The following is a 13831-nucleotide window of genomic DNA, read 5'->3' as shown; positions in this document are numbered from 1 at the left end:
CAGAAACGTAGAGAGCATATCACCCTGGTCCACACCGTAATGCTCACATGAACCTTTACAATAACTAAGGTTCACACGAACCCAATCCTAGTACTAGCCTGAACTCCAGCCCTAACCCTATTATTAACCCTCATTCTAGCCCAAATAAAATACTGGAAAGGTATTACAATTGGAAGAGATTAAAAAGTATCAGTAAGACCTAACAGGATTTATTCCAAGAATCAACACTTGGAATTTCATCAATGGAATTCTCTACACTAAGAGATAAAAGGAGGAAATCCTGTGACTATCTTAACAGCAGTGAGCATTTAGTAAAATGCAACTTTTATTTTTGATTTCAAAAAACAACTTAATAGAAGAGCAACAGAAGGAAACTTGTGTAACTTGATGAACACGATGTACCGGACAGACAGCCGCGGCAAGCACTGTGAAGTTCATGGTGAAAACATTTGGGTCAAGCCAGGAATAAGTCAAAATTCAACTGACAAACCTATTGCAATTAAAAGCATGGCCGCATGCAGTACATAAAAATTGATATCTTGCCTATACATTATTAAATATTAGAGAAATGTAATAGGAAAAATTCCAATTACAATAAATAGATAATATAAATAAGTTAGAAAAGAGCTCAAAAGAGAAAACCTACAGCAAGAAAGCTATAAAATATAACAGAAGGCTAATAACGGAATAAATGAAGAAATAGAATATCTTCCTCTTTTAAAAACTGAATATTGCTAAAATATCAGCTGTTTGCCATTTAAATTATAGGTTGATGCATTTGAAATGAAATCCCAATCTGATCAGCTTTCTAACTTGAAAATCATCCTAAAGTTCATCTAGAAATTGAGTAGCCAAGAGTAGCCAAAATAAATATACCATACAACTAAAATAAATAAAGCAGCTAGTAGCACAAGAGCAAACAGATCAGTTAGAGAATTCAGAAATAGACACTAGTATATGCAACGTTATCATATAAGATGCACACATAGGACAAAAGTAGCAGCACAAACCACTGGGAAAATGAAGTAATTTTTAATAAATAGTGTTTTCAATATCTGTAAGCACAAATAACATATATTCACCCAATAACATATATCAAATTAAATCCCAAGTGGATTACACACGTCAGTGCAAAAAGTAAAAGCAGAAAAGAAGACAGAAGTGACTACCCACATTTCAGGAGCGGAAAGGATTTTCCAAATGTAAATGCCACAGAAGATGATATCACAGAGGAAAATACTGATGTAATGGCTCCAAACGCCAACGTCAGATTAAAAGGTGAATGACTCTTTGGGGAAAATAAAAGCCGCAAACATAAAAGCTGAATGTCTTTAGTAAAACATGAGGAAGGACACACCAGCTCTAGTTGAAAAGCTCAACCCGCTTGTACTTCTTTTCGGCTTTTAGAGATGCATAAAGCCCCAGGTTTTCAGGGGCCAGGAGCCCAGGCACTCACACTGCTGTAATCTACCATCTCGAGAGCGACTGGGCAATCGCACGTTACGCCTCTTTTAAAGTGTCCCTCTCCTCTGACCCAGGATTGCACATGGACAAACACCACAATACCGCCTCGGGAAGGGGGAGACTGACGTGTTATGCACAAGGAAACTCACCTCACGACTACCGACACTAGTGCCAGATCTGAAAACAATCCAAATATTGAACAGAAATGAAGTGATTTAACAAAAGAATACCTACATCCATATAGTGGAAACTATGCAACCTTTTAAAAATAATGTTTTCAAATGGTAACGTGGAACATTTTGCCGAATACCATTCTGTTTAAAAGCAGAGCACAGAAGTAGGCATGCAGCTTAACCCCAGAGGCAGAACCTGGAGTGAAACAGAACAAAATGTCTGCAGCAGTGCCTTGGACCCCGTAGTCCACAAGCACCGACCATCAGCGGGGTCCTCTCTGAGCACCGAGAATGTGCTGTGCGTCAAGGCGGGCTCACGCGTGGTGGGGAGGCAGGGGAAGCAGGAGGAGGTGACACACAACAAACATGCAAAACCAGGAGAGCACAGGGTCCTGGAGCCTTTGAAAGAACACAACACCAGAAGGGGCGGCCCTGCTGGCCTAAAGCTGCAGAGCTCAGCTCCCCAAGGAGAAAGATCTTCTACCAGATTCAGCAAGGCAGGGGCCACACGATCTGGCCAAGTGGTGAAGACACAGCCCCGCTGGGAGGGCCAGATGGCCATGCAGGGGAGCTCGGCCTGGCAGAAGCAGACAGCGGAGGGGCTGGGGGCCTGCTTTCAAATTCTGGGGTGTGAAACAGCATTTGCAATATAACCTTTTACTTTTTATTTTTAACAAAATTATAAACGTACATAGTTTTAACCGTCAGAGTTCCACAGAGCTGATGGGGAGCCGTGTTGCCTGCCCTCTGCCCGCCTCTGCCCCACAGGCGTCTTGCTCTTTTTCCCTCTTTTGCTATTTCTCTCCTCAGTTCTAATGACCGGCTTTGTATGGCTCTTCTTGACTCCAGGGTCTTGTGTGTCACCCACTAGCTTCCTCCTAGAGCCTGAGGGTGAACCTCCACCCCACCCACACCCTCCCCCCGTCCCTCCAAGTGCTACACCTCTGTCCACCGGCTGTCAGCAGGGACCACAGGCAGCGCCGGACCTGCTCTTCACACCTCACACTGCATCTCCCTCTTGTACATGTGTTTCCTGGAGTGAGTGAGAGGCTTGCTTGTTTGCATAATTTTCTATGTACTTAGTGTTACTTTACCTCCAAACTCTCAGCCAGGGACCCACCGGCCTCTGATCCCTCAAGCACAGCAGGACGCAGCCCACCATCTTCTCCCGGAGCCTCATCCCCCTGCCCCCCCCACCACCCTAACGGCAGCACCTGAGCCCATCAGCCTGCCTGCTCCACCAACCCGCGCCCAAAGGCCCACCCCAGGCTGCCAGTGCTCTGGGGACCGGCTGGGTAGGGGCTGGGGCCACAGGGCTCCAGAATCCACTTGAGCGAGGCCCCACCTCCTGTCTAGGACAGTCCCCTCTGCTGTGCCGGGGCCTCCGCTCCACCCTCCAGCCTGCAGCCAGGGTGGGGAAGCGGTTTGTCCAGGTGTGGGAGCGGGGCTGAGAGTCTGACTGCTTTTTAATCAGGCTTTCCACAATTTTCCTATTTCTGCTTTTCTCCTTGAATTACGAGGCGCGGTCATCAGCTGAGACTGAAACCTGATTACATTAGAAATCTGAGGAAGAAAGATCAGATGCACGAGAAGGGCCTCAGATAAAAGCACACCTACTAGGGGTTGAGGCGAGGCTGGGTTGGGGCGGGCTTGGGGTCCCCCAGGCCCTTGGCCAGTCTTCAGGGCTGCATGGTCTCCCGGGCAACACCACACTGCTGTTGCACGGAGGGGACAGTGGAGGGACAGGAAGGGCCAAGGTTGTTTGTGAGAAGGTGGTTACAGGGCTGCCCCGTGAACCGCAGGCTGCAGGTGGAGGGTCAGCAAGAAGGACACGGCTAGTGTGGGGGGAAGGAGGCCCTGCTGGAGGAGTGCCTGTCGGGGGGCTCTGTCTGCCCTCACTATAGGTGAGTTTTAAAGTTCTTTTTCATATTTTCCAATTGCGTAGTGAAAGTCATTATCTTAATGCAAGGCGGGGGTGGAGGGAAGCCTAGAAAGCAAATAATCTTTCTCAGTATTACAAAGAATAAAAGACTTCAAAGTAAATAAAAATTTCAACAACGTTTTTCGTTATCACTATTTGCTGATTCCCTGATCTTAGTGTGGCCGAAGGCCCAGCCCCGAGCATGGGGCAGGCTGGGGGAGCCCAGGTCCCCGCTAAACAAACCGGGGTCAGGGTCCCAGCCGGAGCTGAGCACAGGCACACACAGCGGTGGGGAAAGGCCTGTCTGCGGCTGTTCCCTGCCCTTTGCCCGACTCTAAGGAAGTGTAGAAAGTTCTCGGAAGATGTGCAAATGGAAAAACAAGTTCTTCCGGAGCGTCCTCTGGGGAACATCCACTGCAGATGAGTTCCCTTCTGGCTCGTCACCCCCCACCCCCACCCAGGAATCCCACAGGAAGACTCTGCAGGGCTCAATTGAGATTAAGATTGCCATGGAAGCGGACTCATCTCTGTTCCAGCCAGCTCAGTGCCCCTAACAGCTCCCTCCCCGCTCACAGAAGAGGCCACAGGCGCCCTATAAAAAGCCTGCTGCCTTTCCTTAACCAAGCCTCAGGGGATTCGCAGTCCCATGGAATCACAGTCCTGCCAGCTCGCACTGCCCGGCTATCTCTGCCTATGCCTGGGTGCCAGGGCCTCCTCTAGCGCCCACACTAGGCCCTTGGGGCCTTGCACACGCACAGGGGGAGTAGCCTGGGCCAGCCCGCCCCACCCAAGCATGCTGGCTGTTTCCAGAACTGCAGGCCGGTCAGACTGCCCTGCCTGCCAGGGGGAGGGATGTGGGCAACACCAAAGTCTAGGGGAGAGAGAGGCCCAGCACACACAGGGTGTTGTTTATATGCCTGAGTCCCAGAGGCCCTTCCCTCGGTATTTCTGTGAAAATTAGATCCAGATTTGCACAATTACAAAGTTGGTCCCAAGCCAGTTGGGATTTGGATGTCCTCTAAGAAGCAGGTATTATAACAGCTTTAGTTTGAAAAAACAATCCAACACGGAGAAAAAAGACTACCCGCTCGCCGCTCCCACACTCAGCAGCATTGCCCGCAGTGAGCAAGGGCCCCCATGTGTCCCCGCTGCCCTCATCTCTGGGCCCCGCCCCTTCGCTCGCTGGCTCCCCTGGGCCTGGAGCCCTTCACCCGCCACCACCCACAGGGGCCACCCCGGTGTCTCCAAGGCTCTGCTCAGATGCCCCTTCCCAGGGGCCGCCCTGACCCCCATCAACTGCCCTCGCACCTCCGACCCCGACCCTTCTCTGTTCCTCCCCGGCAAGCTCACCACCTGGCACACTACGTGATGCATCTGCTTATTACTTTTATGTTGTGTGACCCCCCACAGATGTAATAAAGGAAGCTGGAATTCCAGAAGCGTGGCTGGCCCTATCAATATTTACTGAATGAATGAAAGGGCAATTAAGGTCTTTGCTCAAGCAATTTGTTACCTAAGAACTTTCCCCTTCAACTGTCGGGTGTCCAGTTACCCACCCGCTCTAAGTCCCCGTGTGCACATGCTCCCTGACTCCTCGCCACCGTCCCTCATGTCTCCTGAGGGGACTGAGGCGACAAGACCGGAAGGTCACTGTGGTGCTCATAGCGAGCGCTCTCCGATCAGGATCGGCTGAGCCCCGGACCCCACGGCGGCCACTCAGGGCAGCAGTCAAGGCCACCAGGAAGAGAAGGGCAGACACCAACTCTGGAGCCCACATCCCGTCATCGAGGCAGCTCCCACTTATCCTGCCATCGCGATGTGGACGCGGGCCCGTGAGGTCGGAGGCCTCGGCTCAGACCCCCGTCTCACCACCCAAGAGCACAGAGACGTCGTCCCCCCGAGCCTTGAAAAGTGCACAGGACAACAGCACCTGCCCTGCAGGGCACGGTGAGGGGCTCATGTGAGCAGAGCCGGCACTGCATGACATCAGCTGCCAGCCTGAACACACCAGCCTTCCGGGCAAGACCACTGAAAACTTTTAGAAAATAACATTTATAAGCTTCAGAAAAACAAAGGCATCTTAGGGATAAATTTAAAAGGAATCCTTTCAAGGTAGTTTTGCAAAAGTGGAGTCACGGCCACAAAGAGGTGCCCGTGGTGCACGATGCCATCATGGCCACAGCACACACTTGTCACTGCTGTAACACGGGACAAAGGCACTGTCCGCTCAGCCCATGCTAACAACTGGCTCTCAGGCCCCTGCTGGACAACTTAGTCAGGTTGACTCTGAAGAAGAAAGGTTAGAACAAAAGGAGGAAGCTCCCTCTTTTTAAATATGGGTTCTACAGAAGCCAGAAGGGATGATGTGCGCATCATGGACACTGCTGCTGCACCTGAGCTGTAACACATGCCTCATGTGACATGAAGCCAGGCCATAAGGAGAGTCAGCAAGACACATGGCTTCATATGCAAGCACGACTTTACAACTCAACTGACGTAGAAAGAATCACTTAAAGACATACCTCTCCAACGGCATCATAAGAAGCAGTACTTACATGGAACCATGTGAAGAGCTTCTCTGTCTGTAGGCAGCCCTGTAAACAGGTTAAAAAAATTATTATAACTGGAAATCATAGGTAGAAAATAACCCAAAGAATCATCTATCATCTTAGATATCAAGTCTTATCAAACTAAAGAGATTTTTAAAAGGATGTAGTCAAAGTCAGTTATTTGGAAGGGCGAAGGCAGTCTCCAAGAGAAAAAAATCCCATGAAAGGTGGTTAGATTCTAAACTGAGTCTGGAACTTAAAAGGTACCAATAAACGCTCAGAGCCCAGGCTCCCCTGAACCCTGGCCCACAGTCCTAAGCCTGGTGGAAGTCTAGGGCAGCGCTGACCCCCAGACCCCTTTAAGTCTGTGGGGAGCAGTAAGGAGAAGACCACGATGAGGTGCAGGTAGGACCCCCCACCCAGATGCCCCCCCACATGGTCTCAGTTCCAAGTCTGAAGAGGGCTCTGCCCAGACAGCAGGACCTCCGAGCCCGGCCTGTGCAGACTCTACGGGCAGGTAAATAGCTCTGCCCGAGCCTCCTCCAGGCAGCCCAGAGGCATCTGTCCAGTGAGGACTGAAGACCAGGCGAACGTTAGACACATCCACTTCCAGCCATGACAGAAGAGGAGGAACTCTCCAGCCTCCAACAATGAAGAACCAGCCAAAAGACATGAGACAAGGGTGTTCAGACGTGGGACAACAGGGAGCACAGGACAATGACCCCGAGGGAGGAAACGCATGTGATGATGCATCCTGGTTGCCCAGCCTACAGCTCTGGCAGGGTCATGAGGCCACAGTGCAGGAAGGGGGAACCTAGGCAAACCTGGGCGAGTCCTGAGATGAGGAAACAGCTGAGGTTCAAGGAGGCAACAGCAGCGAGAATCAGGGCAGAGGACCAGAAAGGAGAGAGCTGAGCAACGCTCCAGAGACTGGTGGGAGTTCGCTTGGGTCTGTGCCAGATGCTGATCAGCGCATGTGCCTGAGGCCAGGGAAGGCACAGCAGTGAGAAGCAGGACAAAGGATCGCTGTGACTGCTGCAGCTCCAGGAACGGACCGCACTCCCAACAACCAGACTAGGGAACCTGTGACACGGGGGCCACTGGGCTTGGCACTTGGAAGAGCACAGCCCCAGTGGCAGGGCCACATGAGCATCAACTAAACTAGGTACTGCCTAATAATGCTCAACAACAAGCCACTGAAGGGTCTAAACTTTCAAAGTAACAAATACATTTGAAGAGGAAAGTTTAAAATATTTAAAAGAATACAAAGCCCAACAATATACAATCATGATGTCTTTCATTCATTTAAAAAATACCATGGATGCAAAGAAGCATGAGAATATATCTCATAATGAGGATAGTTGATCAGTAAGAAAAAGAACCAGAAAATTACCCAAGGAAATAATTAGCACATAAGGTCCTTAAAACAGCCATTATAAACACATTGTATATGTTCAAGAAGATAGAGGAAAGCATAACATGTAGGAGAGACATGAAAAGCATTTTTAAAAAGACCCAAATCAAACACCTAGAGATGAAAAATATATCTGAAATGAAAAATACACTAGATGGCATTAACATCACATTAGACACTAGAAAAGGAAAGATTAGTCAATGTGCAGACAAAACAATCTGTGCAGACAGAAATGATCTAAAATGAAACATAGGGAAAGACTCCCTCTTCCCTAAAAACACAGAAATATTTGTGTAATTTAAAACTCAGGGGGGAAGAACAGGATGGGACAAAAATGTATTTAAAGAAATAATGACAAAAAAAATTTCAAAAATTGATGAAAATTATGAACCCATAAATCCAAGAAGGTCAACAATCTCCAAGCAGAAGAAAACATGAAGAAAATCAAATCGAGTTACATCGTAATCAACTTACCCAAAGAGGAAATCTTAAAAGCATCCAGAGAAAAAAGAACATTATGTACAGAGGGACAAACACAGACATGGTGGACAAGGACTTCCCAGAAACAATGCAAGCCAGAAGTCAATGGAATGACATCTCTGAAGTAATGAAGGAAAAAATTGTCAAGCTGAAATACCATAAAGAGTGAAAATAACTTTCAAATACAAAGACAAAATGAAGACTTTTTCTAATAAACAAAAGCTAAAATAATTCATCACCAACACTTCTGAACTACAAGTAATATTAAAGTAAGTCCATCATACAAAAGAAAAATGATATCAGAAGGAAATCTAGATCTACAAAAAGAAAGGAAAAGCACTGGAAACAAAATTCATGAATAAATATGAGCCTTTTTTCTTAATTTGTAAGATTGTTTTAAAAGATAATGGACTATTTAAAGCAAAAATAATGACGATGTATTGTGGGGTTTATAGCAGTGTAGAAGTAAAATGGCATGACACAGTAACATAAAGGCCACGAGAAGTGAGATGGCAGTATATTGTTTTTAGGTTTTATACTATAAGTGAACTAGTATAATATTAATTGAAGACAGACAGTGATAAGTTAAGGATATATGCAATGAATCCCAAAGCAACTTCTAAAAACAAAGTAATATAGCTAATAAGTTAGTAAAGGTGATGAAATTGATCATAAATAGTACTCAACCCAAAATAAGTCAAAAAAAGAAAAAAAAGAGGATCGTATAGCAAATGGGACAAGTAGAAAACCAACAGCAAAATGATAGATTTAAATTCAATCATATCAATAATCATATTAAGTATAAGTGGTCTAAAACAACCTAATTAGAATACAGAGATTTTTAAGACAAGATAAAAAGCAGGACCTCACTATACAATATTTATAGGAAACCCACTTTAAAAATAAATATACAAATAGATTAAAATAGAAGGGATGGAAAAAGATGTACCATGCTAAACTTGATCAAAAGAAAGTTGGAATGGCTATATTAACATCAGAAAAAGTAGATGTTGGTGCAAAGAATATTATCAGAAGTATATAAAAAAAGGCATTACATACTAATAAAGGGGTCAAAACAGCTAGACAGAAGGTCAGTAAAAGCTATAGGGAACTCAAACAACACTGTCACCCAGCTTCACATAACTGACATTTCTAGGGCACTCCATACAATAACAACACAATATACACTCAAGTGTTGGTGAGGACATGGAGAAATAAGCACCTTCATATATTACTGGTGATACTGTAAAACTGTGCAGCCTCTGTGGAAAACAGCTTGCCGGTTCCTCACAAAGCAAAACACAGAGTTATCATATGACTCAGCAATTCCACTCTTAGGTATACATCCAAAAGAACTGAAAAGAGAGAATCAAACAGATACTGTTCATAGCATCATTATTCACAATAGCCAAAATGCGGAAACAACCCAAATGGCCATCAATGAATGAATGGATAAACTAATTGTAATATGTCCAAACAATGGAATATTCTGTGGCCATAAAAAGCAGTGAAGTGCTGATACATGCTACAACTCAGACGAACCTTGAAAACATTACGTTCAAAGAAAGAAGCCAGACATAAAAGGTCACATATTGTATGATGCCGTTTACATGAAATATCCAGAATAGGTAAATCCACAGAGATAGGAAGCAGATTAGTGGTGTCCAGATGATGGGGAAAGGGGAATATGGAGAGTGATTAATTAGTGGGTGTGGGGTGTTTCTCTGGGGTGATGAAAAAGTCTCAGACTTTGAAAAAGTCTAAAACTGGGTGGTGGTTGCACAACACTGTTGAATTCACTGAATGTCACTGAATTGTACACTTTAAAATGATTAATTGTGTAGTATGTGAATTTCACTTCAGTAAAAAGAAAATAAATATAATATAATAAGGGAATGTTAGGAACTATTGCATGCCAATAAATTTAACAACTTAAATGGAATTCTTAGAACAATAAAGCTATCAAAACTCACTCAAGGGTCGGGCTTCCCTGGTGGCGCAGTGGTTGAGAGTCCGCCTGCTGATGCAGAGGACGCGGGTTCGTGCCCTGGTCTGGGAAGATCCCACGTGCCGCAGAGCAGCTGGGCCCGTGAGCCATGGCCACTGAGCCTGCACATCCGGAGCATGTGCTCCACAACGGGAGAGGCCACAACGGTGAGAGGCCCGTGCACCGCAAAAAAAAAAAAAAAAAAAAAAAAACCTCACTCAAGGAAAACCAGATAACTCTAAATATATTCAAGTTTAAAACCTTCCCACCAAAAAAAAGAGCCAATCCAGATGGCTTCAATGGAAGAAACACTCAAGGAAGAAATAATACCAATTTCTTAGTAACTTGTCCTGAAAATTGAACATAAGAGAACACTTTCCAAATCCTTCTATGAGGCAAGAATTAACCTGATACCAAAACCAAAAAAGAGACACTATAGGTAAACACGCCAATACTCCTCATAAGTATAGAGGCAAAAACTCTTAAATTTTAGCATATCCAATCATACAATATAAAAAAAAATACACCATGACTAAGTGGATTTCAATCCAGAAAGGCAATTGATTTTATACTAAAAAAAAAAAATCAACATACAGGCAACCTTGTTTTGTTGCACTTCACTTTATTGCACTTCACAGATATTGTGTTTTTTACAAACTGAAGGTTTGTGCAACCCTGCATCAAGTAAGTCTATCAGTGCCATGTTTGCAATAGCATTTGCTCACTTAATGTGTCTGTGTCACATTTTGGTAATTCTTGCAATATTTCAAACCCTCCACCAGCACAAAGATTACAACTCGCTGAAGGTTCAGATGATGATTAGCATTTTCTAGGAATAAAATATTTTTAAATTAAGGTATCATTGCTTTTTAGACAGAACGCTATTGCACACTTAATAGCCTAAAGTATAGTATAAACATAACTTTTATATGCACTGGGAAACAAAAACAATTCATGTGACTCGCTTTATTTCAATATTTGCTTTATTTCTGTGGTCTGGAACCAAACCCACAGTATCTCTGAGGTATGCCTGAAACCGTTTATATGCGTGGACCATACAGACAGAAAAAAAGAAAAACTATATAATGATCTCAAAAGATACAGAAAAAGCATTTGACAAAATTCAATACCACTCATGAAAAAAAATCCTCACCAAACTTGGAATATAAGAGCACTTTTTGAACCTGATAAAGGATCTCCAGGAAAAACCTACGCCTAACGTCACACATATGGGTAAAAGACTGAATGCTTTCCCCTAAGATCAGGGACAAAGCAAGGATGTCCCCTCTTAGCACTTCTGTCCAACAAGATGTCAATTGCACCAAGCTGATCTATCAATTCAATGCAATGTCAATCAAAATCAGAGCAGGCTAAGCTGATTCTAAAATCCGTATGGAAATACAAAGAAAATAAAACAGCCAAAACAACTTTGAAAAAGAACCAAGTAGGAGAACTTATTCCAAGATTTATTATAAAGTTACAGTCATAAAGATAAATAAATTGATCAAAGGAACAGAATAGCAAGTCCAGAAATAGTCCGCATGTTGTTAACCGTGTTTTGTTTTGTTTTTTAACTTTTCGTGCTCTTGTGCTTTGACATCTGCGCCTCGCTGATTCAGGAGGAACAGCCCTCCTAGAGTTAGCCAATTTCTAGAGATAGGATAAACAACTCACCCTGGGGGCACCTTTCAAATACAAACCATCCAATTCAGAGCCCACACCCCAACCACCTCCTCTATGGGGCCCTCACTCTCTGGGCCACTATCCACCTGACCTAATCACCCTAGGGTCAGGTACCAGACATCATGCCCACGGGCCTGCTGAAATTATTTAAACTAGCCAATCTTAAGTCTGCTGATCCTGCCTCACCTGTTCTCTGACTCCTGACTGACCCTGGTGCTTCCCCACGTGGCCCTGAATGCCCCACCCTGCCTCCTATTTCTAGGAGTATAAAGATCTGTGAGTATAAACTTCTTCCTTCATGCCAGTCATTTCTATATCTGCCTGTCTTACCGTTCCTGATTAAGTCAAATCCCACGTTCCCTTAAAACACACAGAAGTCAATTGACTTCTGACAAAGGTTCCAAGGCAACTGAATGGGTAAAGGATACTCTTTTTAATAAATGGTGCTAGAACAGCTAGATACCGTATACAAAAAAGAAAAGGAAAAAAAAGGACTTTGACATTTTCTTCACATCCTATACAAAATTAATTAAAAATATATCATAGACTTAAATGTCATAGCCAAAATACAAAACTTCCAAAAGAAAGAATAAGAGAAATAAGAATAAAAATCTTACAGACCTCCAGTTTTACAAAGAATTCTTGAGTATGATACAAAAGACATGATGTATAAAAGAAAAAAACTGGTAAGTGGGATGTCATGAAAATTTTAAACATCTGATCTTCAAAATATACATAAAAATGAGAAGTCAAGCTACTAACTAGGAGAAAATATTTGCAAAACATGTACTCCATTAAGGACTGTATCCAGAATATATGAAGAACTCTTGAACTCAACAAGAAGACAAACAACCTAATTTTTTAAATGGGCAAAATGTTTGATCAAATCCTTCACCAAAGAAAGCATGTTGATGGCAAATAAGCACATGCAAAGATAGGCTGGTGGGAAAAGAGGAAAGTATGTCATCCAGGCCAGCCAGAAGCCAGCACAGGAGTGGGGCACGCATGCAGGTCACATGGAGACACTCTTCCAAATCCTGAATGTCAAGATGGAAGAAATCTAAAGAGACACAAACTTCCCAGAGGGAGACAGTGCACCAGGGACAGGAAGCCCAGGTTGAATCAAGCGCTCCCAGAAGCTTTCGATGCACAGAGGGGAGGAAGCACAGGGCCCCGGGAACTTGAGCGGGGTGGGCACTGCCAAGGCCTCAGAGTGCACAGCGGGGGCTGGGGCAAGAGCCCTGGACCACCTCCGGCAGCTCCAGCCACAGGCTCCTCCCCGCTGACTACACTCACTTCCCCAGGTGAACCTACCCAGTCTATAGCCACAGATACTCTTTCTCCACTTAATGACGACTTGGGGTAGTGCTGGAGGTTTCACACCGGGACACCCTTGGAACTGCAGATCCTCAGAATCTGCTCATGGTCCCATTTTTGCTAAGTGGGAACTCACACCCTGACAGATCTCAATAAAGGAAGAAGAGCGAATGCCACTGCTTTTACCCAAAACTAAATAGGCCATAGCAAAGATCTGACTTCAAGAGGACCAAATTTCCCCAGACTGGGGGATGGAGTGTCTCACTAACTCACCCCCTCCAACAGAGCACTTTCAGAGTCCTGCAGTGCCAACAAGAAGCCGGGGTAACTAGAGTTTAAAAGAGCTTCTGGGGGCAGGATGGGCAAGGATGATTCAGCTTCATTCCTATCACAGAATCCACCAATTCAATGACTGTTTCTAAGTAATTACACTCCTGGCGATGGTCTCAGCAGAAAAGAGAAGGAGGAAGCCAGGGGTTGAACTTCTTTACTCCTCCACATCAAAAAATAGCATCTCAAGGCCAATGCATGGTGGTGACATGATCACCAAGGAACGCAGAAGCCAAGAGCCCGAGAACCCCTTGCCTGACCTCTAGCCTAGCATCATCCTGCATGCCGTGCCAGGCATGCTCCCTGGCCTGCGAGAGCAGGTTTTCACCCTTCCCCACACCCGACTGCACATTTCCTCCGCTTAGAAGTTCAGTGTCATGCTCACAGCAGCCACCCACGTCCCGGAATGAGGTAATTTTTTGTTTCATTTTCCTATTTACGAGAGATCACACTCGATGTATATGAATACAGATGTGCACACCCATGATTCAGTCTTTTTAAGTTATGCTGATG

The 13831-nt window shown here is 44.9% G+C and overlaps 1 protein-coding gene across 9 annotated transcripts in view; it reads right to left on the bottom strand.

The window, feature by feature from the left end:
• Nucleotides 1-13831, bottom strand: part of PCBP3 (poly(rC) binding protein 3) — a 211532-nt gene that overhangs the window by 123844 nt on the left and 73857 nt on the right. For 7 of the 9 annotated variants that reach the window (XM_082625633.1, XM_082625640.1, XM_082625639.1 and 4 more), the window contains exon 2: nt 6114-6152. The exons of 1 other annotated variant lie outside the window; for it this stretch is intronic. The gene's annotated coding sequence lies outside the window, so the exon portion shown is untranslated. Of the gene's footprint in view, nt 1-6113; nt 6153-9223; nt 9247-13831 lie in introns of those variants that run through there. One more of the 9 variants, XM_082625635.1, reaches the window with a different exon arrangement.

Source organism: Mesoplodon mirus (genome assembly GCF_964341445.2).
Source record: "Mesoplodon mirus genome assembly, chromosome: 6".
Lineage (NCBI taxonomy): Eukaryota > Metazoa > Chordata > Mammalia > Artiodactyla > Ziphiidae > Mesoplodon > Mesoplodon mirus.
This window is presented reverse-complemented; position numbering and strand designations above follow the sequence as displayed.